Source organism: Erythrolamprus reginae, chromosome 4 (genome assembly GCF_031021105.1).
Source record: "Erythrolamprus reginae isolate rEryReg1 chromosome 4, rEryReg1.hap1, whole genome shotgun sequence".
Taxonomy (NCBI): Eukaryota; Metazoa; Chordata; class Lepidosauria; order Squamata; family Dipsadidae; genus Erythrolamprus; species Erythrolamprus reginae.
The window spans coordinates 124,542,122-124,565,923 of record NC_091953.1 but is presented as its reverse complement, the minus strand read 5'-3'; the positions used below and the strand labels follow the sequence as shown (position 1 = coordinate 124,565,923).

At 40.7% G+C, this 23,802-nt stretch overlaps 1 long non-coding RNA gene across 1 annotated transcript; it reads left to right on the top strand.

The window, feature by feature from the left end:
* The first annotated feature begins 1,130 nt into the window (after positions 1-1,130).
* On the top strand, positions 1,131-22,349 carry LOC139167397 (uncharacterized). Its single transcript, XR_011559124.1, has 3 exons — positions 1,131-1,215; positions 11,583-11,751; positions 22,196-22,349. It is a non-coding gene; the product is annotated as an uncharacterized lncRNA (long non-coding RNA).
* The last annotated feature ends 1,453 nt before the right edge of the window (positions 22,350-23,802 follow it).

Here is a 23,802-nt window from a genome sequence, read left to right as displayed (position 1 = left end):
TATTGAGGTTAGTTGTGAATAATACTCAGCCACACACTGATATGCTAACTTGAATTAAAGTTTACTTTGAGAAATAACATCTTCAGATAAACAGTCATACACATAAGTCAGAATAACAATCCAAATACTGTATTATTAAGTACATAGTCTTTCTTATCAGTTGTCTTTGTCATAATCAGTAAACAAATATATTTGTTTGTTTGTTTGTTTGTTTATTCATTCATTCATTCATTCATTCAACTTTTATGCCGCCCTTCTCCTTAGACTCAGGGCGGCTTACAACATGTTAGCAATAGCACTTTTTAATAGAGCCAGCATATTGCCCCCACAATCCGGGTCCTCATAAACACATTTTAGCTTTAATATATAACTACAATACAGAGAGATTGCAGAGAAAATGCAGAGCAAACCTAACAGTGAATAGCCAGATAAAGAGAAACAGAGAGGTGACTCAAGAAAAATAAGCTATAAACTCTAGCTCCCTCTTGTAACACCTGCAGCTAATATATTGCCAAACCAACAGTTATGGACAGAGTCCTAACAGCAATCTTCAGACAAGCACAGTCAATGAGCAAGCCAGATTCGCTTAACAACCAGATTACTAACTTAGCAACTGCAGTGATTAACCACTCTGCAAAAAACGTTCTTAAAATGGGGCAGAGCTCACTTATCAAGTGTCTCGGCAACAGAAATTTTGGACTCAACTCTGGTGATGTCGAGGCCGATCTGTTTAACTTTAGGGTGATTTTCAAAGGCAGCCTATATAGAACACACGGACTTCAACTCCTAGAATTCCTGAGCTAACATGATTAACTCAGGAATTCTGGGAGTTGAAGTCATAAAAGGCAACTTTGCCTACACTTGGTCTATCCAGTCCCCTGCCTGGGACGTTCCTAGCATGGTTGACTTCCCGTCCTCCTGCTTTGGCAGTCCCCCACCTCTTTCTTAGTGACCTTCTCAAAATGGCCGACTTCCTGTCCTTCCCTGCGGCAGTCCCTCTCTCCCTTTACTCCCGTTGGAAAAGTTCCTCTTTTCTAGCTCTACCTAGCCGGAGAGTGCACCTTTGGTGGTTCTTCCCTAGGTTAGTTCCGCGCGGTGGCCCGAATAGTACCGTGGGAAGCAGGAAAGGAAGCCTGGCAATGCGGCAGGTGAGCCAGGCCAGGCCCACATTTCCTGACTGAACAGCCTGGGTGGAAATAATCCCTGAAGTCTACGGTAGATACAAATGCACCGTTCTTTAATTACCTAGTTAGCAAGGAAGACTCATACCATTTCTCCCACCCCATTCCTTCCCGTCCACTCATTTGCTCATTGCCCGTATATTCTGGGCTTTTCATTGTTTCCTCTAAGGATGCGGTTGAGAACCGGTGGTGTAATAGCGCCACCCAAGGTTGGGAGACCGCTCTCTTTGCATTCTAGCTTTTAGAAAAACGAAGAGCCGAGTTGGGAACATAGAGATAAAACTTGATTTGCCTACATCATACACTTCGGGCTTCTTTCGGCAGGCTCGACTGCAACTTGGGCAGTCCCAAAGTGACTCTCGGGCTCCTCCTAGAGGCGGGAGGAGGGAAAGGTCGGGCGCTTTCAGAGGTTTTGGGGATCCAGGTCAGACTTAGGATAGGAAACGGGGTTAAGAGTTGTTTCGGGGGCTGCGATTCAGTGCAGCTTTTGCTTCACGATGTTTCCCCAACGTCTCAATACCGTGATTTGAGGATATTATTCTATTGCCGCGTTTCTGTACTAGATTTCAATAGGATCCCATTTAAAGTATGTCACCGACTCATTCCACCATCACCAAACATAATGAAACCAAGATGTTTTTATTTTGATATTTTTGTTTCGAGCTGACATGCTATATGATTTACATATTTACAAGAAGTAGCTATTTCTTGGATGAGGTTAAATATATTTATTTATTTATTTTATTTATTGGTTTATTTTATCCAATATATACAGTAATACACATTGAAGAGAATAGATATGTAGTAATATAAATAAAGAAAAGGATAGAAGAAAAGATATAAAAATATAGGAGAACATATATGAAAAGAATAAAACATAAATGATATAAGGAGAGACAATTGGACAGAGGACAGAAGGCACACTGGTGCACTTATGCACACCCCTTACTGACCTCTTAGGAACGTGGAGAGGTCAATTGTGGATAGTCAAAGGAAAAAATGTTGAGGGTTAGGGGTTGACACTACTGAGTCTGGTAATGAGTTCCACGCTTCGACAACTCAGTTGTTCAAGTCATATTTTTTAAAGTCATGTTTGTGTTTACAACATATATATTGCATTAAATATGCATTTAATTGTAATAATTGTAATATACTTGTGTATGTTAATAAACATGCTGATGTAAAATATATATTGTATATTATAAATATGCATGATATATTACCTCTAAGAAATATGGATGGATGATAGCTGGATGAGACATTAGCTGAAAGAAGGAAGGAAGGAAGGAAGGAAGGAAGGAAGGAAGGAAGGAAGGAAGGAAGGAAGGAAGGATGATAGGGAAACAGAGAGGTAAAATGAGGACCCAGATTGTTGGGGCAATATACTTACTCTCTGTAAACTGCTTAGAGAGGACTATAAAGCATTGTGAAGGGTTATATGAGTCTAAATGTTATTGCTATTGCAATTAACCAAAACAAGCTGGGGTTAGGAAGAGCAGGAAATTTCTTCCCCTGTTTTTCATGGTGCTGGAAGCCCACTGCCCAGAGATACAAGAATGAAAAGCAGGTGTCTTGAAGCAACACAAGGCTTGATTCTTTGCAGACTCTGGCTTGCAATTTGCTGATTTCCCCCTGATCACGGTTGCATTCACTGACCTAATGGTTGTGGGTCAGGCAGAAGGGTGGGGCAGAGTCTATAAAGGCCTGATGGGTTGGCAAAAGCTCTGAAGGAGGGAGGTTGGGAGGCCCCTGGGTTTGTTACCTAGATCACAGCTGATCTTCTCTACTGGCTGACATGAAGGAACCCTGAGAAATAGAGAATTTGTCTTAGAGGCATTTTTTTCCTTGCTATTTTTTAATAGGCTTTTCATTTTAGGGAGATGGAAAGAAGGAAATAGAAAAAGGTTGGGAGCCAATGTGAAAGTAGTAACATTAGTAGGGGTTGTGGTGGGGGTTGCAACTCTGCCAGTTTTTTAAAAACTGTCCTGTTTCTTCCAAAATCTGGTCTTCTAGGCCAGTGTTTCTGGGAGTTGAAGTCCAAATACCTTCAAGTTGCCAAGGTTGGGAAACACTGTTCTAATCCAACCCCCTACTTAGGCAGGAAACCCTACACTACTTCAGAAAAATGGTTATCCAACATCTTAAAAACTTCTAGTGTTGGAGTATTCACAACTTCTGGAGGCAAGCTGTTCCACTGATTAATTGTTCTAACTATCAAGAAATTTCTCCTTAGTGCTAATGTGCTTCTCTCCTTGATTAGTTTCCACCCATTGCTTCTTGTCCTACCCTCAGATGCTTTGGAGAATAAGATGACTCCCTCTTCTTTCCCTGAGGTATTGGAAAATGCTATCATGTTTCCCCTGATCCTTCTTTCCATTAAACTAGACATACCCAGTTCCTGCAGCCGTTCTTCATATATTTTAGCCTCTAGTCCCCTAATCATTTTTGTTGCTCTTCCCTGCACTTTTTCTAGACTCTCAACATAATAATAATAATAATAATAATAATAATAATAATAATAATAATAATAATTGTTTATTTATGATGCCCTTTTAACAAAGGGAATAACAGAATGTTAGCAATAGCACTTTTTAACAGAGCCAGCATCTTGCCCCCACAATCCGGGTCCTCATTTTACCCACCTCGGAAGAATGGAAGGCTGAGTCAACCTCGAGCTGGTGGTGAGATTTGAACCGCTGACCTGCAGATCTAGCAGTCAGCTTTAGTGGCCTGCAGTACAGCACTCTACCCATTGCACCACCTCGGCTCTCCTGCAAAAACATCCTTTTTGCATCGTGGAGACGAAAACTGAATGCAGTTCTGTTATTGTTGTTGTTGCAGTGTTTTTGTGGTTTAAGTCAACTCCGTCGTCTCCGTTCTGACTTAATTATAGTTCATAAAATCATATACCAAAATGTCCTACCTATTAATGACTACTTCACCTTCAACCGCAACAACACACGAGCACGAAATCGATTTAAACTAAATGTCAACCGCTCCAAACCTGACTGCAAAAAATACGACTTCAGCAACAGAGTAATCAACGCCTGGAATGCACTACCTGATTCTGTGGTTTCTACTCCTAACCACAAAACCTTTAACCTTAGACTATCTACAATTGATCTCTCCTCCTTTCTAAGAGGTCTGTAAGGGGCCTGCATAAGCGCACCACTGTGCCTACCGTCCTTGTCCTATTGTCTATTTTTTATCATTACTTTTTATCATTACCCATACCACATCTTGGACATAACAACCTTGAAAACGTGCAAAGATACTTCACCAGAAGAGCCCTTCACTCCTCCACTCGAAACAGAATACCCTACGAAAATAGACTAACAATCCTGGGTCTAGAAAGCTTAGAATTACGGTGCCTAAAACACGATTTAAATATTGCCCACAAGATCATATGCTGCAACGTCCTACCGGTCAATGACTACTTCAGTTTCAACCGCAACAACACAAGAGCACGCAACAGATTCAAACTTAATATTAACCGCTCCAAACTTGACTGTAAAAAATATGACTTTAACACTCGAGTTGTCGAAGCGTGGAACTCATTACCGGACTCAATAGTGTCAACTCCCAACTCCCAACTCCCTTAGACTCTCCATGATTGACCTCTCCAGGTTCCTAAGAGGTCAGTAAGGGGCGTACATAAGTGAACTAGTGTGCCTTTCGTCCCCTGTCCAATTGTCTTTCCTTTTTCTCATATATCATATATATTTTCTTCCTTTCATATATCTTCTCTATTTTTACATATTATCTTTATATATATTACTTCATGTCTATTCTCTTCCACATGTATTGTGTATTGGACAAATGAATAAATAAAAAATGAATAAATAAATCATATATCTTCTCTATTTTTACATATTATCTTTATATATATTACTTCATGTCTATTCACTTCCATATGTATTGTATATTGGACAAATGAATGAATAAAATAAAATAAATAAATACTTATCTAATGTTTTATATGTACAAATTATCACCGTATAATTGTTTGACAAAGAAAGAAAGAAAGAAAGAAAGAAAGAAAGAAAGAAAGAAAGAAAGAAAGAAAGAAAGAAAGAAAGTCATTCTGGTTTGCATGAATCCATTCAGTCAGTTAGAAGCACCTTTGAATGAGAAACATGACTCTATTGAATGGAAAGCGTATACAGTTTGAGCTCGCTCTAATTTCTGGAGTGCCCAATAGTTTTTCTTTCCTTTTTCCCCTTTCTCTGTATTTAATCAGCTTTCAGGCCCGGGAGGAGAGAAGAAAGGAAGGTACTGTATTGGCTTCTCTGCCAAAGAGAGGTGGGAGGGGCAATTCTAACAAGGGCCTGCCTTCAAAGAGATTGCCCCCACCCCACCCCCAAATCCGGAGGGATTCTCTACCAGGGGGTTTCGCACTAGAGGCTCTTTTGAAGATTTCTGGATTCGGACTGAACCAGGTGGTCTTAATTCTTACCGGCTCTTCCAATCGAGCTGGAGCTATATACAACTCCCCAGGAAGTCTGCTTGGCTTTGGTTCCTGGAGGGGGCGAAACCATGGGGAGCCTCTCCTTTTCTTTATCCCTGGTTTTATCTTTATTGGATCGGCTGTAGTCCTCCGTTACACTCCACTCGCCCGGCAAAACCCACCGAGGATTTGAGTCTCTTTGTTAGCACGTAAAGACTAGAGGCATTCGCTGTGATGGAACAGCTCAGAGAAGGACCCAGTCTGAAAGTCAGTCTGTAATTCTAAATTTACTACTGCTAGTAGGTAGCTCTAGGGACCCTTCCTTCCTGTGCAGTTAGAACATAAGAGCATAAGAAGAGCCGTGCTGAATCAGGCCAAAGCCCATTGAGTCCAGCATTCCATGTCACACAATGGTCCACCAATTGTACATGGGGAACTTGAGCAGAAAGAGAAGACAAGACCCTCCCTTTCCCTTGACCCCCAACAAATGATACTCAAGGGAATCCTGCGTTGGACATCTGTTTCAATAACCACCGATATATCGTAATTTGGATGTGTGTGGGAGGATGAGAATGTATGGTCTGTATGAGATGTATGATTGTTTTTTTATATATATATTAAGGGTCTTAAATTGTTTAAATGTATTGGATTTGTACTGTTTCTTGTTGTGAGCTGCTCCAAGTCTTCGGAGAGGGGCGGCATACAAATCTAATAGATAGATAGATAGATAGATAGATAGATAGATAGATAGATAGATAGATAGAGATAGATAGAGACAGACAGACAGACAGACAGACAGACAGACAGACAGACAGAGAGATAGAGATAGATAGATAGATAGATAGATAGATAGATAGATAGACAGATATAGAGAGATAGAGAGAGATAGATAGATAGATAGATAGATAGATAGATAGATAGATAGATAGATAGATAGATAGATAGATATTACAGATATCCTTGACTCGCAATGTTTCGTTTAGTGGCTATCCAAACCTACAACGGCACACACACAAAGTGACGTGGGACCTTTTCACAGTTCTGACTTTTTTCACCATGAGAATTAACCAGTTAACGCAATATAAATCCAAGTAAATCAAACTTCTGTGAAATCAAACTGTCCACTTAGGAAGCAACACTGATTGACGGTCAATTTCACATGCCGTTGTGCAAATGAAATATTCAGTGAGAATATATTCAATGAGAATATTTCAATCATTCAAATCTAGGATGTGTTATTTGAGTGTTCCCTTTATTTTTTTTGAGCAGTATATATACAGTTTTCCCCCAAATAAGACCCTGTCTTATATTTTTCTGAACCCTGAAATAAGCCCTTGGGCTTATTGCCATGCACTCAAAAGCCTGATTATTATCAGGGGCTATTTTATTTGGGAGAAATGAGGTCTATCTATCTATCTATCTATCTATCTATCTATCTATCTATCTATCTATCTATCTATCTATCTATCAGCTATCTAGCTATCTATCATCTATCTATCGATCGATCGATCTATCTATCTATTGATCTATCTATTGACCTCACCAGGTTCCTTAGAGGTCAGTAAGGGGCAAGCATAAGTGCACTAGTGTGCCGTCTGTCCCCTGTCCAATTGTCTCTCCTATATTTTATATATCTTTTCTCCCATTCATATATCCTTTCCTCTATTCTTCATTGACATATTCTATTCTCATATCTTTTCTTCTATCCTTTCCCTGATATTTACTACTACATGTTTTTATTCTCTTTAACTTTCAATTTGTATTGGACAAAATAAATAAATAAATAAATAAATAATATATATATATATATTATGGCTTTGTTATTGTTTCTTTGTAACCCAAAGAAAAAACTCCTGTCCTTCTAGAACATAGTCAGTAGATGGCAGGATGGATCAAATAATGGTTTAGAAATGGCAAAGCTAAAAACAGATGAGTATAGTGAAGAGATACCAGCTGGTGCTGACAATAATTCCCTCTAACTTGTTATTTGATCTCTCTGCAGATGTTCGGAAGTCTTAGCAGCCATGAAGTCCTAGCTCTCTGTGGGAAGTTTGTCCAGAAATGATCAAATCCTCAATTAGAAAATATGGGGGGGACATGATCGAAACATTTAAATATGTTAAAGGGTTAAATAAGGTTCAGGAGGGAAGTGTTTTTAATAGGAAAGTGAACACAAGAACAAGGGGACATCATCTGAAGTTAGTTGGGGGAATGATGAAAGGCAACATGAGAAAATATTATTTTACTGAAAGAGTAGTAGATGCTTGGAACAAACTTCCAGCAGACGTGGTTGGTAAATCCACAGTAACTGAATTTAAACATGCCTGGGATAAACATATATCCATTGTAAGATAAAATACAGGAAATAGTATAAGGGCGGACTAGATGGACCATGAGGTCTTTTTCTGCCGTCAGTCTTCTATGTTTCTATGTTTCTATGTTTCTATGTTTCTATGTCTTGGTCATTCTGAGAAGTTGATTGTTAACTTGCTTGGAGAATCTGAACTTTATGTGAACGTTTGGCCGTAAGAGGTTTTAGGGTCATCTTTCTTTTAGCCGAAATATACCGATAAGCTACGCAAGCAACTTTATTTTCATGACTATTCATCTTTCTTGGCAGAGCAGGTGCATTAGTTTAAAATCAAACTCTATCAGGAAATTATGAAAACCCTATTGCACCTCATTGAAAATTAAGACCATGTAAATTTCAGCTTGAGCAAGTCATGTTTGATTGGTGGCTAAAAAAAAGAAGGTTATGTCATAAAGATTCCTGAAATAAGTTACCCTTGAATGTCAAGAGGCAAAAAGGGCATTTCAACATTGACTTTGTTTTTTTTAATGGAACAGTATGGTCAGCAATATTAATTCCAACAAAGGGCCAGTAAGTCCAGAAATAGCTGCTTTGATGACCTGAAAATGGTGTTCATTTCTTTCTCTGTTCTTTCATCAACTTTCTGCTTTTCCACTTGAAGATTAAGAGCCTGCATACAATAGCTCCCTTCATTCTTTTCACACCGTAGCCCTGTGAGTAGTGTTCCCTCTAATTTTTTTTTGGGGTGGGCGGAAAAGTATAGTGTCTGAGCGGCAATCCCTTCGGGACTGGGCGGCACAGAAATAATAAATAAACAAACAAACAAACAAATAAAAAACCCATCCTGTTTTGCCTCAGAGAATTTCAAAATAAAATACTGTACTGTGTGTCTATAACAGTGAGCTCATAATAGGGCAACTCTATCAATATCAAAATGCCACTTAAATAGTTGAGCTAGTTTCAAACTAGATTTTGATTTTCTTTCTCTCTTCCTTACTCCCATTCTTTTTCTTTCTCTTTTCCTTCCTCTCTTTTTTCTATCTGTTTCTCTCTCTTCCTCTCTTCCTCTCTCTCTCCTTCCCTCTCACTCTTTCCCTCTCGGCTTCTGGGCAGGTTTGGAAAACTCTGAGTTGATGATGATTTTTAAGTGAGCGATTGCTCACTGCTCAGCTTAGAGGGAACTATGCCTGTGAGTGATATTGAGAACGGCTTCTGTAATCCAAAGTCATATCACAATCTCAGCAACGGAAATTATTACGCAGGGAATTTACTGGAGTCTTAATTTACTCCAGTGTATTCCTATACTCCAGGGTTTGGAAGATTGATAGCTGTGTGGTGATGCAGTGGTTAGAATGCAGTACTGCATCCTAATTCTGCCCACTGCCAGGAGTTTGATCCTGGCCTGCTCAAGGTTGACTCAGACTTCCATCGTTCCGAGGTCAATAAAATGAGGACCCAGATTGTTGGGGGCAATAGGCTGACTTTGTAAACCGCTCAACGAGTGCTGTGAAGTACTATGAAGCAGTATATAAATATAGATGGATTGTTGCTATTAACTATTTGTTGTGCCAACACACACAAATAATTGAGATGAGGAGCTTTAATAAAAGAAAGGTCGCTCAAAAAAAGGCAAAAAAATCTTGAACACCTGGTTCTTATCTAGAAAAGTTCTTAGGTAGTGGTACCATGATACTGAGATACGCAGCAGGACTTGTCAAGATGCAAGAATTAAGGCAATTAAGGAACCAGTGCAAATAAATGATGAAGACACTTTTGTAGAAAACAGTAGCAAACAGTTTTACTCTTCAATGCAAACAAAATATCTTCTGTCTTAGTCTTCTATTTACAGGAACAAACTTTACTTTAAAGTTTACTTACACATAGATATTAAACCAATCTAGGTTTCTCCATATCAACACTACAGTTCTAACTCAATACTTAACTCATGCTCAAACTCCAGCCAGCCAATTAACAACACCTACCAAACCTCCAGCAACAAACCACCAAACCACACCCATGGTAAAGGTGCTTTGCATTTTATAATGCTCTGGCCCAATCAGGTTGCAGGTTACACCCTATGGCTCAGCATTCAATATGCTTACAACCTTCTTCGGAGAGGGGCGGCATACAAATCTAAGTAATAAATAAATAATAAATAAATTATATAGTAATACAGTGAAATATCATTTAGGATTAAGATAATCCTTGACAAAATACACACAAAATTTTTAAAAAAGAAAAAGATGGGGGCACGTACCAACCGGCATCTAGCAAATCGGATCCGTGACATCACCAGCAGGTTGCTACTAGTTCGGGAGATCTGGTCCAAACTGGGAGGAAGCCACCTCTGCCTTATACCCAACTTGGATAAAGCGTCCTGCCTCTGGAGGTTGGATAGGAGCCAACCAATTTAACAGCTACAATCAAAGGGCCCACTATTATGATTGTTTTATTTATTTATTTTTATTTATTTATTTTGTCCAATACATAATAATACAATGCAGCTGCGAGAGCAGTCATGGGCTTACCTAGGTATGCCCATGTTTCACCAACACTCCGCAGTCTGCATTGGTTGCTGATCAACTTCCGGTCACAATTCAAAGTGTTGGTTATGACCTTTAAAGCCCTTCATGGCACTGGACCAGAATATCTCCGAGACCGCCTGCTGCCGCACGAATCCCAGCAACCGATTAGGTCCCACAGAGTGGGCCTTCTCCGGGTCCCGTCAACTAAACAATGTCGGTTGGCGGCCCCCATGGGAAGAGCTTTCTCTGTGGCGGCCCCGGCCCTTTGGAACCAACTCCCCCCGGAGATTAGAACTGCCCCTACCCTCCTTGCCTTTCGTAAGCTCCTTAAGACCCACCTTTGTCGTCAGGCATGGGGGAACTGAGACATCTCCCCCCGGCATATATAATTTATGAATGGTATGTTTGTATGTATGTGTGTTTAGAAAATGGGGTCTTTTAAATATTTTTAAACAGTAATTTAGATTTGTTGTAAATTGTTTTCACTTTGTTGTGAGCCGCCCCGAGTCTGCGGAGAGGGGCGGCATACAAATCTAAATAATAAATAATAATAAACAAATAAAATACACAATGAAGGTTGTAGTGGATATACTCGAAGTGAAATATATCGAGAGAATAGAGGAGAAAATATAGGAATAAAATATATCAATGAGAGCATAGAAGAAAAGATACAGCGACAGAAGGGAAGATATAGGAGATGCAGGAGAGACAATAGGACAGGGCACGGGAGGCACACTAGTGCACTTATGCACGCCCCTTACTGACCTCTTAGGAATCTGGAGAGGTCAACCATGGACAGTCTAAGGGGGAAATGTTGGGGGTTAGGGGATGACACTACGGAGTCCGGTAATGAGTTCCACACTTCGACAACTCGATTACTAAAGACGTATTTTTTACAGTCAGGTTTGGAGCGGTTAATATTAAGCTTGAATCTGTTGCATGCTCTAGTGTTGTTGTGGCTGAAGCTGCAGTAGTCATTGACAGGCAGGACGTTGTAGCATATGATCTTGTGGACAATACTTAGATCACGTTTAAGGCATCGTAGTTCTAAGCTTTCTAGATTTCTAGGATTGTCTATTCAGTCACTTTAAACACAAGGAATCTTTGTTTATTAATAGGAGTTCAAGCTTTGGAACATTGTGTTTTGTGTTGCTTTAATGGACTGTGAGCTCCTCCATCATGGCCTGTAATAAATGAGGAAGCCGTGACCCTCAGGATTGTTCTTCCTTTGTGGTTGTCATTCACCTTCAACAAACACAGTGTGAGCGATGGCAGTTCCAAACACAGGTAATAACTCCACCTGCAGGATCCAAAGGTAAACATATTGGTCTCTTAACTACCTGTAGCCAACAAGCAGCAGCTCCTTTGGCTGGCTTTCAAAGATGCTTGTATCTGCAATCTGGATAGCCTCTTTTATAAAATCCTGTGGTTATTATAGGATTTTATTGTTTTTTATTTATTGTTTTTATTATTTTAAAGTGTTTAGTATTAATATTGACTTCTGTTATTATTGTATAATACAGTAGTACCTCTACTTAAGCTGCTCTGAGTCTTCGGAGAGGGGCAGCATACAAATCTAATAAATTATTATTATTATTATTATTATTATTATTATTATTATTATTATTATTATTAATTCATTTCATGACCAGGTTCTTAAATAGAAAAGTTCTTAAGTAGAAACAATTTTTCCTATAGGAATTAATGTAAAAGCAAATAATGCATGCAAACCCATTAGGAAAGAAATAAAAGCTCGGAATTTGGGTGGGAGGAGGAGGAGGACAGTCGCTGCTGAAGGAAGAAGGTGAGGTGAGGGGAATCAAAAAAATCCAAAACTTTAAGGCTTAAAAAAGTAAGAGGGACTCTGAGGCAACAAGGAAGAGCACGCGCCTTCAATACACCCGGCGCGAGGCTGCCTCCCATACACTGCGTCAGAGAGAAAAACCTAGGGGGAATGGCAGGAGACTGGCTGGGCCTTCGTGCCGCTCTCAAATTTCCTGGGAAATTTTTCTGGGCTCGGGTTCTTAAGTAGAGGCATTCTTAAGTAGAGGTACAGTGGTACCTCGTGATATGAACCCCTTGTGATACGAACATTTCGAGATATGAACCCGGGGTTCGGAAATCTTTTGCCTCTTCTTACGAACTTTTTTTGCCTTATGAACCCACCGCAGATCACAAAATGGTGCTCCGCTGGGCACCACCGCCCAGCTGTCGGCCTTCTCCCGAACGCAGAGAAGTCCCCCGGCTGTTTCAAAAGGTGACAGGCGGGCGGCGGCACCCAGCAGAGCGCCATTTTGCAATTCCCCCCCCTTGCACGTATTAATCGCTTTTACATTGTTTCCTATGGGAAACATTGTTTCGTCTTACGAACTTTTCGCCTTACAAGCCTCCTTCCAGAACCAATTAAGTTAGTAAGACGAGGTATTACTGTACCACTGTATTGTGTTTTATATTGTTGTAAAACGCCCTGATTCCTATGGGTTTGGGCATCATAGAAGTCAAATTAATAAATAAACTAATTCATTCATTCATTGACACCATCCTGTTTAGGCCAGTGGTTTCTCTCCCCCACCCTGGAGCGCTGTATTTATAACCCTGTAATATATAGCAGAATTTAATCTGTTTCCTTCTGCCTAGGTTCTGGATCGCCCATAAAGTTGCAGCACGCAAGCTAGATTAGATTTAGAACTTATGACTGATGTTTGGGAACCTGCCTGCAGACGGCCTCGTCTTTGATTTCCCCCAGAACAGTTGCAGAGCTGAGAATACAAATCAGAGGGCAATTTGCTTGCAACTTGGTCTGTTGGGAGGTAGCGGGCGATCTTTGTGTTCCGCTTGGTCATCAATAACTGATGAGCCCCCAATTCCCCCATGCATGAGATTAACATTTTTTTTTCCTCTTGAACCTCATGGGCAGGCGAACTCAAAGGGAGGAAAGGAAGACGGCAAGAAAGGCGTATCGTCAGAGCTACTGCTCGGATATTTCCCTCTGTAACTAAGGGAGGAAACTTTACCCCAAACTTTACTTTTTATGAGTCCGGATTCAGTGTTGGCAACTTATTAAAACAGCCTGGATAAAGTATTCAAGTTAGGAAAAAATAAAACCTATTAATGCTTTTGTGGTTAGCTCTGGCCCTGCTCCTGCCCCAAGGACTGTGGATGTGGGGGAGACATCCACATGCTGCAGGCCTGTTTTGCCCGCGGTGGAATCTGCTGATGAAGGCTCCTCTGACCAAGAAGACATGAGTGACAGGGAGGAGGAGAGTGGGGCAGACAGCTCAGAAGGAGATCAATTATCTAGCTCCTCCTTGGATTCAGAACAATAGTTAACGATACAGCCACGCATGAGGAGAGCGATGCATAGGTAACAACAACTGAGAGATTATTATCAAAGAAAATGAGCCCACCTGTGGTTGGGTGGGGCTGTGGTAATTAGTGAGGCTGCTATAAATAGCAGCCTGTGGGTTTGGCCATTGTGGAGGATTATCTGATCGATGTGTTTCATGACTGCTTTACTGACCTTGACTTTTTGTGTGCTGATTTTTCCCCGCTTTGAAACTAAACCAGAGCAAAGTGTGTGTCACTTTGTGAAAGAAGAAGGACTGTGAATTGCCTCACAGCTGCAAGCTAAGTATCACAGAACTGATAAGGGACTTGTACAAATTACCAGTTTGTTTGGAGACGAGTGCTCTTTGCTATACCAAAAGAGGGCTTAGTTTAAGTGACTTTTCATTATAAAGAACATTGTTTTGAATTTTCAAACGTGTGTGTGTCTGAAATTTGTACCTGTGAATTTTTGGGAGGAGTCTGCCAGAGAGCCCGACCGAACAAGTGCAAAATTTACTTTGAGCAGATTTTATCCTAAGATAAAATACAGAAAATAGTATAAGGGCAGACTAGATGGACCAGGAGGTCTTTTTCTGCCGTCAGACTTCTATGTTTCTATGTTTCTATGACAAGGATCTCCTCCACCTCCACCACCACCATCACCACCTCCTCCTCCTCCTTCTCCTCCTCGTCTTTGGGTGTCAAGGGAGATAAAAAGTTCCGGTTCTTGCACTGCATTATTATCTGACACAACAGCATCGGATAACAATGGTTATCTGATGCAGCCGCAACCATTGTTGATGCTGATGCTGTTGTATCAGTGTGTCTTTGATATTGTCTCTCCATCTTCTTCTTGGTCTGCCTTGTTATCTTTGGTCTTCTTCTCTTTGAATATATGCAAACCACTTAGCATGCTGCTAACTCTAAATCTAGATGTGAACTTCACTATTCTGTTGCAATGTTGAGAGGGGATGATTAGGGGATGGTAGAAGAACAATTACAGGAACTCATATGCCTAGTTTGATGAAAACAAGGACTAGGGTAGATGTTGTGGTTAGCTCTGGCCCAGCTCCTGCCCCAAGCAATGTGGAGGTGGAGGTGGGGGAGACATCCACATGCTGCAGGCCTGTTTTGCTTCCAGTAGAATCTGTCTCCTCTGACCAAGGAAGCGTGAGTGACAGGGAAGAGGGGAGTTTGGCAGACAGCCTAGGAGGAGATCAATCATCTGTATCATCCCTGGATTCTGAACAAGAATTAATGATACATCCACGCATGCGTAGAGTGATGCATAGGAGACAACAACTGAAGGATTATTACAAGAGAAAATGAGGCCACCTGTGGTTGGGTGGGGCTGCTGTAATTAATGCTACAAATAAAAGTGCAGCCTGGTGTGTTAACCTCATGGCAGTTTATCTGATTCATTGTTTCGTCAAGATCGTGTTTTTTTGCTGTTCAGGATTATGTGTGTGGACTCTCTAGACTTTAGAATTGGACTCAATTTCCCAGTCATTGGGTGAGCAATTGGATTGCATTTCACCTGTGCCTTGTGTGTACCAGAAAATCCCTTTGACATTTAAAAAGGGAGCTGTTTCTGTTTTTCTGTTTATAAAAACTTTTGTCATGTGGTGTGTGTCTTCCTGGACTAATTACCCTGTAATTACGGGCGGTGGAAACATGCCAGCAGAACAGGTAGACACGATAGCAGTGTTCCAATCTCTCAGGGGTGGTGTTGTGGTTGGCTCTGGGCCAGCTCCTGCTCCAAGGACTGTGGGGGTTGATGTGGGAGAATCCTCACATTATCAGAGGCCGGTTTTACTGCCAACAGCTTCCGACAGTGAAGAGTCTGGGAGGGAAGCAGCATCAGATAAGGAGGTAATTATAGGCAGCCCATTAGCTAATTACCCCATTAGTGAATCAGCATCATCGTCATTAGAATCAGAAGGAGAAAGATTCATAGATGCTCACGGGCACAGGTTTGTGAAAAGGAAAGAACTGGGCAAGTATTATAGAAAATAAGGGAGAACACCTGTGGCTGAGGCAATTAGGCTAATGGGGCTGCTGATAAATTGCCAGCGTTGTTGTCTCTCGGCGTGGGAAATTATCCGTTTTGTGAGAGAGAGACTTGTGGTTTGTTTCAGGATTTTACAAAGACGTTTGTGAACTGCTTCAGGATTTTTCAAGGACTTTGTGGAACAATTCAAGTTAATAATAATAATAATAATAATAATAATAATAATAATAATAATAATAATAATTTATTAGATTTGTATGCCGCCCCTCTCTGAAGACTCGGGGCGGCTCACAACAAGCGATAAAACAATATTGTACAGGCACAAATCTAATATTAAGAAAAAACTAAAAACCCTATCAATTTAAAAAACCAAACAACACATACATACCAAACATAAATTATAATAAGCCTGGGGGAAAGGTGTCTCAAATCCCCCATGCCTGGCGGTATAGATGGGTCTTAAGTAGTTTACGGAAGACAAGGAGGGTGGGAGCAGTTCTAATCTCTGGGGGGAGTTGATTCCAGAGGGCCGGGGCTGCCACAGAGAAGGCTCTTCCCCTGGGGCCTGCCAGACGACATTGTTTAGTCGACGGGACCCGGAGAAGGCCGACTCTGTGGGACCTTATCGGCCGCTGGGATTCGTGCGGTAGTAGGCGGTTCCGGAGGTATTCTGGTCCAATGCCATGTAGGGCTTTAAAGGTCATGACCAACACTTTGAATTGTGACCGGAAACTGATCGGCAGCCAATGCAGGCCACGGAGTGTTGTAGAAACGTGGGCGAATCTGGGAAGCCCCACAATGGCTCTCGCGGCTGCGTTAAGTACAGCATGAGGATTCTTGAAGCGGGGTGGCTGTGACGTCTTCACAGCTGCCTTTTATTTGCTTTGCTTTGCTTTTGCTTTATTTATTTATTTATTCATTCATTCATTCATTCATTTATTAAATTTGTATGCTGCCCCTCTCTGTAGACTTATGTTTTTCACAGCATTCAAGGCTTGTGGGTTTGTGGCAGAGCACTTTGGCTGATTGCAAGTGCATTTGGATACTGTTTTCCTTTTGATAAACCAACTTTGTTTACTTTACAACTGTGTGTGTTTGAATTTCTACTTTGGACTTCATTGGGGGCTTATAACATGTAGCCCGGCATAACAGGTTGCTACAAAGAACTATTCTCCAAAGCACCTGAGGGTAGAACAAGAAGCAAGAAGCAATGTGTGGAAACTAAACAAGGAGAGAAGCAACTTAGAACTAAGGAGAAATTTCCTGACAATCAGAACGGTTGATCAGTGGAACAGTTTGCCTCCAGAAGTTGTGAATGCCCCAACACTGGAAGTTCTTAAGAAGATGTTGGATAACCATTTGTCTGAAGGGTGTAGAGTTTCCTGCCTAAGCAGGGGGTTGGACTAGAAGACCTCCAAGGTCCCTTCTGACTCTGTTACTCCTATTCTATTATATCCTATCCCTTCCCCTCCCCTCACGTAGCAACTGATTCACACTTATGACCATTGCTGTTGCTTCTAGGTGCTCACCAAGAAAGGATTTTTTGAAATGACCACCAGATCACTTCTTATTTCTTATATTATTATTAACACGTTCTGATACTAAGGAGTTAGGCGTTCTACTCCCCCTCCTCATTTGAAAAGAACTCTGTTCCAACTGCCAGTGGACGTGGTCAGTGTGTGACTCATCCAGCCTGAGAGCTGAGAGTTTAGACATTCTACTCCATGCTAAGGAGTTAGATGTTCTATTTCCCCTCCCCAAATGAAAAACTCTGATTGTACATCTTCACTAAATTGGGTGTGGCCGTGGCCAGCACATAACTACTCATTAATTTTCAAGCTTTAACTGTCAATTTATCAAGCCTTATCACATAGTTTCATTGCAAAGCACAGGTATCCAGCTACGAGTCCTATATACTCTGGTGCGAGAGCAAATTGCTTGCAGCTCATTTGTGTGATTTACATTTTAAACCTTTGTGGTTTAAGCTTCAAATCTCTTGGAAATGACCAAATGATGTATAGAAATTGTAAATGAATTGTTAATATTAGCTACATAAGTATGAATTAATGAATACAGTGGTACCTCATGATACGAACTTAATTCCAGGAGGAGGTCCATAATGTGAAAAGTTCGTAAGACGAAACATTGTTTCCCATAGGAATCAATGTAAAAGCAAATAATGCGTGCAAATCCTTCAGGAAAATCCCAAACTTTAGAAGGGAGGCGAACAGAGGGCAGGGAGGAGCAGCTAAAGGGGGCGGGTGGAAGAAGCAAGGCTAGGCTAAAGGGTGAGTGGGAAGGAAGAAAGGTAAGGGGGGCACCCCTCCCTTTTCTTTCTTCAAAAAACACCCTTTCAGTGCCTGTGCAAGCACGCTGTTCTCCTACTTTTTAAAATGCAAACTCTTTCCCCCTCCAAGCCGCCCCTCCCTTTTCTTTCTTCAAAAAAGGGAAAAAAAGAAACCCCTTCATCCCAGCAGCAGTGACTTGGGTTTGTAAGGTGAAAATAGTTCGGAAGAAGAGGCAAAAAAATCTTAAACACCGGGTTCGTATCTCGAAAAGTTCGTTAGAAGAGGCGTTCGTGAGATGAGGTACCACTGTATTATGAGAAATGTAAACTGACTTGTCACGTAACACGAGTCTATGGAGAGGGGCGGCATACAAATCTAATAAATAAATAAATAAATAAATAAATAAATAAATAAATAAATAAATAAATAAATAAATAAATAAATAAATGTCCAATGTTTTTAAATGTTTTCTGTTTGTTATAAGTATTTGTAAATTAAAAAAATTCTATATAAAAAAAAGGAAATGACCCAAGTAATGGACATTTCTATAAAGTGCATAATTGATCAGAATCTCCATTATCTTTTGAATTATAATAATACAGGGAAACTTTTTGTGTGGGTTTTTTTGTTCTGAATACTGTGCTGTCACTTTTATTCATGGATCGTTTCATTTTTCATTCCAGCTGGAAATGAGATGGTCATAAACCCTTCCTTCTGTATCTTTTTCACTCTATGAAAACAGGGTTACAGATCAATTGATTTACCATCACAATTGATTAGGCGACTTTCCCGCTATCTCTCTTGTGGCAATAGACGGACCTCGTATGGATCTTTCATTAGAGAAGTCACCGAAAAGCTGAAGTTCACTGGAAGCTTATATAGCTTGTCACTGACTCATTAGTCCATTAACTGGGCATTAAGATTATTTAATGGTTACCCATAAAAACCCAATTCTTGTGTCATTACATCTAACATTAAAAAAAAACTTTGAAAAGAAATTCTTATAAGCTCTTAACATTGATTTCCTGGTGTATTTGAACCTACAAAGAAACATAGAAACATAGAAGACTGACGGCAGAAAAAGACCTTATGGTCCATCTAGTCTGCCCTTATACTATTTCCTGTGTTTTATCTTAGGATGGATCTATGTTTATCCCAGGCATGTTTAAATTCAGTTACTGTGGATTTACCAATCACGTCTGCTGGGAGTTTGTTCCAAGGATCTACTACTCTTTCAGTGAAATAATATTTTCTCACGTTGCTTTTGATCTTTCCCCCAACTAACTTCAGATTGTGTCCCCTTGTTCTTGTGTTCACTTTCCTATTAAAAACACTTCCCTCCTGAACCTTATTTAACCCTTTAACATATTTAAATGTTTCGATCATGTCCCCGCTTTCCCTTCTGTCCTCCAGACTATACAGATTGAGTTCATTAAGTCTTTCCTGATACGTTTTATGCTTAAGACCTTCCACCATTCTTGTAGCCCGTCTTTGGCTACAAAGAAGAGAAGATGAACTCAGATTCTTTACTCACGTAGTTTCGGTGGCACATTTTAGTTTGTCCCAAGTCCGTGATGATGAACCTACGGTACATGTGCCAGAGGTGGCATGTGGGGCCACATATAAGGGCATGCGAGGCCTTGTACTATATCAGCTCCAGATGATTTTGGGCCTTCTGGAGTGTGGGGGAAGCTGCTTTTGCCCTCCCCAGGCTTTAGGTAAACCTCTGGAGCCTGTGGATGGTGAAAAACGGGCATAACGGGCCTACTGGAAGTTTGGAAATGAACTTCCGGTAGGCATGTCGGGCCATTTTTTGCACTTCCCAGGCTGCAAAAAGCCTCCTGAAGCCTGGGGAAAGAGAAAATGGCCCAATGGGCCTACCAGAAGTTTGGAGGCTTTAGTGAGGCCTGCGTGCAGTGATGGGCTCCTACGGATACAGTCAGGTACACAGAACTGGGCTCTGGGTATGTTTCTCCTATCGCAGTAAATGAGGTTGAATGTGTATAATTTTAGAAGAGCTGTGCGTGTGTGTTGTACATACAGTTTATATAGTAGATAATGTACATTGGTAAAGCAGGATACCATTGATGGTATCTGTCTTTGATTAAAAAATTGATCTAGTCTCCCTGGAAGCCACACCCATCCCTGGAGCCTCTCCTTTTCTAACTGGGAAGAAGTGGGGGCCATGCTCCATCCCAAGATTGGCAGGCCAGCCCATAATGGGAAGCGCTTCCCTTTTCTCGGTGGTAGGAGAACCTTGCTCCTCCCAGTGCCCAGAGAAAGGAAGCGCTTTATTCTCTCTGAGCTACCCAGAGCGAATGAATCGTTTCCTTTCTCTGGGCACTGGGAGACATTTATTCCCTCTCCTAACACTCAGAAAAAGGAAACGCTTCATTCACTCTGGGCAGTCCAGAGAAAGGAAAATTGGGACTTTTTAAAACCACACAGAACGCAGGTCAAATTATTAAAAAGTGGGACGTCTGGTCACCTTAATGTATAGTATATATATGCGTGTATATTATTATTATTAGATATTATTATTTTATTATTAGATTTTTAAATTATTTTATTTTAAATTATTAGATTTGTTGCACATTGTTGTACATTGTTTTATTGTTACTGTGAGCCGCCCCGAGTCTGTGAAGAGGGGCGGCATACAAATCTAATAAATAACAATAACAATAACAATAACAATAATTGTTCTGTCGGGCTCTCTGGTAGAATCCTCCCAAAAATTCACAGGTACAAATTTCAGACACACACACGTTTGAAAATTCAAAACAATGTTCTTTACAATGAAAATTCACTTAAACCAAGCCCTCTTTTGGTATAGCAAAGAGCACTCGTCTCCAAACAAACTGGTAATTTGTACAAGTCCCTTATCAGTTCTGTGATACTTAGCTTGCAGCTGTGAGGCAATTCACAGTCCTTCTTCTTTCACAAAGTGACACACACTTTGCTCTGGTTTAGTTTCAAAGCGGGGGAAAATCAGCACACAAAAAGTCAAAGTCAGTAAAGCAGTCACGAAACACAACAATCAGATAATCCTCCACAATGGCCAAACCCACAGGCTGCTATTTATAGCATCCTCACTAATTACCACAGCCCCACCCAACCACAGGTGGCCTTATTTTCTTTGATAATAATCTCTCAGTTGTTGTTGCCTATGCATCGCTGTCCGCATGCGTGGCTGTATCATTAACTCTTGTTCTGAATCCAAGGAGGAGCTAGATAATTGATCTCCTTATGAGCTGTTTGCCACACTCTCCTCCACCCTGTCACTCATGTCTTCTTGGTCACAGGAGCCTTCATCAGCAGATTCCACCGGGGGTGGGGCAAAACAGGCCTGCAGCATGTGGATGTCTCCCCCACACCCACAGTCCTTGGGGCAGGAGATGGGCCACAGCTAACCACAACAAATAATAATATATAATGAAGAGACCTATAAAAAGGGAATTAATGTAGAAACTATGCAGACAGTCAAAGTGGACAGCTCAGTTTACCCTTACTGTTATGCAAATAGTTTCCAAGCTTTGATGAAAACATGAAGATATTTCATGGGAGAAACCCCTCACGTTCAGCTTAGCCTTGCGATCTTTTGATACTGCTTCTGTCTGCATTAACCTGTAACAGAATGGTGCTTTAGCAAAAAGAGAGAAAGACCTCTCTTTGCTTCAGAGAATAATTTAAAGATAAAATATTGTGTGTTTAAGATCCCAGGAAAGTTTGATGGTATAGATAAATCTCTTTAGTGTGTTCCGTAATTGTTAAGCTAATCTCTTGACAGAAACAGAGACCGGGAGCAGTTTTAATTGAGCAATTGCTTGTAATTCCATTTTAAATAATCATGAAGGAGAATGGTTGGACTTGAATCTCTCTCTCTCTTTTTTAATATAGATAAGATTAAGTGGGCTTGCTCTGAGCCTCCCCTCCACAGGAGCATTTTGGGTTCTGGTCCCTAGAGTTGTAGGTTCCTTGCCCTGAAGAGCCTTGTGGTTGTCTTCCCCATTAATATTCCAGTTGATAGATTTGGGGGCCCAATCTTGAACTACGGTTTGTTTCTTGTATATTGCTTGAAACGGAACTTGCTTTTTTTTTACTCTAGGTTGTAAAATTTGCTGTGGACGACAAAAGGAGAAGGGGATGGCAGAGGACGAGATGGTTAGATAGTGTCCTCAACACGATGAACATGAATTTAGGCAACATCCAGTAGAACTCCAGTAGAGGACGGGAGTCCACAGGATTGTTAAAAGTCAGACATGAAAAAATGTATTTATTTACTATAAATAAATAAAAATAGTTGCAGTTGAAAAAAACATTTTTCTCTCTTTCTTTCTCTCCCTCTCTTTGCCTCTCTCTCTGTCTCTCTCTCTGTCTCACCATCTCTCTCTCTTCATCCATCAACCCACCCATATCTATCTATCTATCTATCTATCTATCTATCTATCTATCTATCTATCTATCTATCTATCTATCTCTTCATCCATCAACCCACCCATATCTATCTATCTGTCTGTCTGTCTGTCTGTCTGTCTGTCTGTCTGTCTGTCTGTCTCTCTCTCTATCTACCTACCTACCTACCTACCTATTTATCAATGGATTTTAAACATGTATGCTATTCTTAAAAATATGACTCCAAAAGTGAACTCCAAAAATCTAATCCATACCAATATCACACAAATCGACCACCCAATATTCATTCTGCTACTTGAATGACAAGCACCCTACAGTTACCTGAAGTTAATGTTGTGACGCGTGTTCTCAAAAGAGCCACAAACTATGATGAGAAAACCTTAGAATTCCCAAGTTTCCAGGATGACCATCACAACTATAGAAATAAATCCAAGATTGAAGAAGGTCAAGCAAAGAGTTTTAGATCATTTCTACCATTCCCTTGGTACTTAAAGTTTGGATTGATGTCAGTGGTGAAATCCATTTTTTTTCCACTATCTGTTCTGTGGGCGTATCTTGGTGGGTGTGGTGTGGCTTGGTGGATATGGCTTGATGGGCGTGGCAGAAGTTGGATACTGCAAAATTTCCATTCCCACCCCACTCTGGGGCCAGCCAGAAGTGGTATTTTGAATAGCTCTCCAAACTATTCAAAATTTCCACCACCGGTTCTCCGAACTACTCAAAATTCTGCTACCGGTTCTCCAAACTACTCAAAATTCTGCTACCGGTTCTCCAAACTACTCAAAATTTCTGCTACCGGTTCTCCCAACTACTCAAAATTTCTGCCAGCTGTTCTCCGAACTACTCAAAATTTCTGCTAATGGTTCTCCAAACTACTCAAAATTTCTGCCAGCTGTTCTCCAAACTACTCAAAATTTCTGCTAGCGGTTCTCCGAACTACTCAAAATTTCTGCTACCGGTTCTCCGAACTACTCAAAATTTCTGCTAGCGGTTCTCTGAACTACTCAAAATTTCTGCTACCGGTTCTCTGAACTACTCAAAATTTCTGCTAATGGTTCTCCGAACTACTCAAAATTTCTGCTAGCGGTTCTCTGAACTACTCAACATTTCTGCTAGCGGTTCTCCGAACTACTCAAAATTTCTGCTACCGGTTCTCCGAACTACTCAAAATTTCTGCTAATGGTTCTCCGAACTACTCAAAATTTCTGCTACCAGTTCTCCGAACTACTCAAAATTTCTGCTACCAGTTCTCCGAACTACTCAAAATTTCTGCTAGCTGTTCAACTAACTACTCAAAAT